This window comes from Eurosta solidaginis, chromosome X (assembly GCF_040869045.1).
Source record: "Eurosta solidaginis isolate ZX-2024a chromosome X, ASM4086904v1, whole genome shotgun sequence".
NCBI lineage: Eukaryota > Metazoa > Arthropoda > Insecta > Diptera > Tephritidae > Eurosta > Eurosta solidaginis.
In genome coordinates, this window is record NC_090324.1 from 75,915,738 (window position 1) to 75,919,534 (window position 3,797).

The 3,797-nt window shown below is 40.0% G+C and overlaps 1 pseudogene; it reads left to right on the forward strand.

Annotated features, from left to right (window-relative positions):
* The first annotated feature begins 343 nt into the window (after window positions 1-343).
* On the forward strand, window positions 344-1,178 carry LOC137235017 (eukaryotic translation initiation factor 3 subunit K-like; annotated as a pseudogene).
* Window positions 1,179-3,797: the final 2,619 nt, after the last annotated feature.

Below are 3,797 nucleotides of genomic sequence, written 5' to 3' on the forward strand. Positions count from 1 at the left end.
ATAATTTGTGGTGTGTTTTAGTTTTACCACAGGTGGCCTGCCACTACATGGAAGGTTCGCAACTTGGCTGAAAAGGTATAAAAAATTGTTTTTACAGTTGCGTTTTCACCTTCTACATTATTTTCGACGTGTATTGTCGATAATGTTGAAATACGTAGTAAGTATTTCAAATCGCGACCAAATGAATGATTGATAAGAGATAGGTATTACGCGACATGCGACATGTAGTGAGCGAAATGGTTTGCGCATGAGGCCTAACGTCTGTATGGCAATGCATGACTGCTTGACTGTTAGAAGTGAAGTGTATAAATTTTGATATTTGCTACACTTTTTCACTTCCTGAATGGCAAAAAAGTCATTGATGGAAAAGCGCGCGGTGGTGAGTATACGTGTAGGTTTGTTTATTTTTTGTTAATTAAATTCTCGTTCTATTTTCAGGTACACAGTTGCAACTATACCAGCTTATGGAAGCGAAAAAATTACAAGATTATTACGTATAAACGCGCCTGTTTGCCGTATGTAATATTTCGGTTTATTGTTGTTCAACTAGTGAATTGTTTTGCAAAGCGCTACAGAATTTATTTATTTTTGCAATTGAATACGACTAAAAATTAAACAAGAGGTCACATATTGTAAAAAATGGAGAATGGCCAAAGGCAAACCATACAAGAGGGGTTGGGCTGCATTGAACGGTACAATCCCGACCATTTAAAGACTTGGGAGCATATGTGGAAGATGAAGTCAAAAGTAACACCTACGCCGTGGGCGCAAAATTTGGCTGTGTTAAAACTGTATCAATTGAATCCGCAGATGCTAAAACTTTGATATTACCTACACAATATTGCTGAAATGTTTGCCGAATTTGCCGTTTTACAGATTTTGTTATGGCCAAGTGATTTTTGCTGCCACCAAATGAAGGATGAAAATTTGCAAACCAATATTAATTTGCTAATATTATAGAGCGCACTGATTTTACATCATTTTGGGCACTTGCTGAAGTGAATCGTAGCATGTTTCTTCATACTGCTGGCTTTAATGATGCCATACATAAGTTTGTGTGTCATGTTGTGGGTTTTACTTTCCAAACAGTTTTGCCAGGATTTGTTGAAAGAGCTTTTCAACTGGATGGGAGCTTTCGAAAACTTGGGTGGTTTGATGGCACAATGCTTGTAATTTAACTTAAGAAGTTTATTTTGCGTCTCCTGATCAAACTTAACAAATGAACGATGAAGAAATTACCTTCGTCCACATACTTTAAGCTTTCGAGAGAGTAGTGGTGCGTCTCTTCGCTAGCTGTTGTACCGAAATCGGTTAGATAAAGATAAACGTATTGAAAAGGAGTGATGTCGCTGGTAGACCATCATTATATAGCATCGGCGCGAGTAGTACACAACCATTGATACATGCTTGGCTAATAAATTTTCGTCAATCAGTTGCATCAGCACGTTTTGTGTTGCCCGGACGTGCCAATTCTATGTCAATATCCCCAGATAGGCTTTACCTTTTAGCTACAGTACAGGAAAACCTTGTCGACCTATAAATTGCATATGTTTCAATGATGATTCACGTTCGGCAATGCCGGTGGTGATGGTTGTGCAATGTTGTCGGAATTAGCAACCTTTTGAGCACACGGGGAAGGGATTCAAATGCCAGTGTATACATTTACCGATCATGGCCTACCAGTGACAGCTGTTGATGTTATATGTCATTATATGGCACTTGTGAAATATGATTTTCCAGTGGGTACACTGCTGACTGTTGTACTCTCAATATATATCGTTGGAGGATTGCTTTGGACACTGGAGTTTTAGTGGGCACTAGTCAGAGCAACATTTATGAGTTCATTTTGTTAAGAGTGCTCAAGGGAGGAAAATCAGTGCACGTGAACGAGGAACATTCCGACACGTTCAAAGGTAGGAAAGATAACGTTGTTGATCGCTTTCAATAGATGACCGTACCTTGATTTCAGGTGGACATGATTATCGAAAGGGATAATGCAGATACAGGTTACCAACGCTGGCTTATGTCAGATTATCCATTCGATCCTGTCAACGCGCCTCATGCCTCTACCACGCGTCCAGCTGCTGCTCAGCAAGCAAAGGCAGCGCCTACAGTAGACAAAGACACCAGGTGCAGGGGTTGCAACGGAGATTGGTTTTTTATGGGCGGGAGTGGAGCCATTAAAACTGATTAACAAATTATTGTTTGAGGTGTCTGCACAAGGCCTGAATGATGCATGGTCTCTTCGACCATGTTCATCGTATAAGAATGAGTACGGCGATCACACAATTATCCAAACGAGGTTTCCCCCAGGATTTCATATTTGGCGTAAGTGTAGACTGCTCACAGTGAAAAAGTATGCAATTCTCATCATTTCGACCGTTAGCAGGGACCAAAAGGAGTGATGTTGCTGCAGGCGAGTCCATGGCACTCAGTGAGGCGAGACCTTCAATTGACGGTGTCGAAAACGCCCAGGAGTACGTTTTAGCAACTACTATTGACATCTCTACCTGACTGGGTAAGTGAGATAGATGAGGACCCCTATTTTCAAAAAACGCGAATAGCTTACATGTGTATATGAACTTTCAATAAATGCGCAGCAGTGTAACGACAATTACGCTTACTCAATTCTGGTGCATTTGATCTCTTTTGATGTTGTGACCAAGTGGCTGCGAAATATTCTTATTCATCGCGTTTTACTTGATTCAAGATCCTAAAACATAGTGGAACGGACTAAGTAGTTTCAAATTTTCTGTCTATGTACTCCTTGTAACTGTTTGCCCTTTTTATTTCGCTACCAAACCAACATAAATAATGGGTGATCACAGACTATTGGACCCAATCAGGTCATCAACTGATTAGCTGTGCTGCTTTCATTCTTCGTCGGATAGAAGTATGCCTTAAAGAGACATGATGTTAATGAAGACCCTAAAGGTGCCGGTAAAGTTGATGGAGACGCAGCGGCGGCGCTTGGGGGTTTTGTTTTGCTAGCTTTCACAAGAATTATAAAATGGTGCTGTAGGTGCTTACCAAAAAGCAATGCAACGCACACCACGTATCGTACGCTCATGGGAAATGACGGGCTGTGCGAAAAATGTTCTGTGCGTTGAAAGCGAACGTGATATGATGGCGATACAACGTGCTACAGAGGCAAACAGTCTTGTAACGTGCTAATGCACGACGCCGGACGTACACAAATTTAATCCAATTCAAAAACTATCTTGGCCATTGGTCCAGCAGAGGTTGATGATATTGATAAGGTTACAGGGTATTTAAAACTTTTGTAAAACATTTGCCTTATGCAATAAAAGTCGTGTTAAATTTAAATAATTCATTTCTCCACAGGCAAAACGCTTATCGTTTTAGAAATTGAAACGGGTGGAAATAATCCATGGGATAAGACATGTAATTCGTGTAGTCTCACGTCACGTAATATATAGACAGTTAATTTACATACTGACCAAATATTTTGTTATGGTCAGAGCAGCTACACATGTGATCTACTCTTACAATGGCCAGGCTGATTGTCTTTGATGTTAGCTTTTTAGTTAGCATTGTTTATGAGTCTATTAGCATTAAAAATATCCAATCGAAAGTCACATTTATTCAGTTGTAAATTGCCTAGAAATCGCACTATTCGACCTTCGGTGCACATTTAAATATTATTCTGTGCTTCGCCTACTGGTATTCATTCCGATAGTTATGTGCCATAATTTGGGCATGTCGCAATCAAAAAAACAAGGCTTTACAGTCAAATTAATTCCAAAGGACGTGTTGTAGGGTGCATTATATGATGA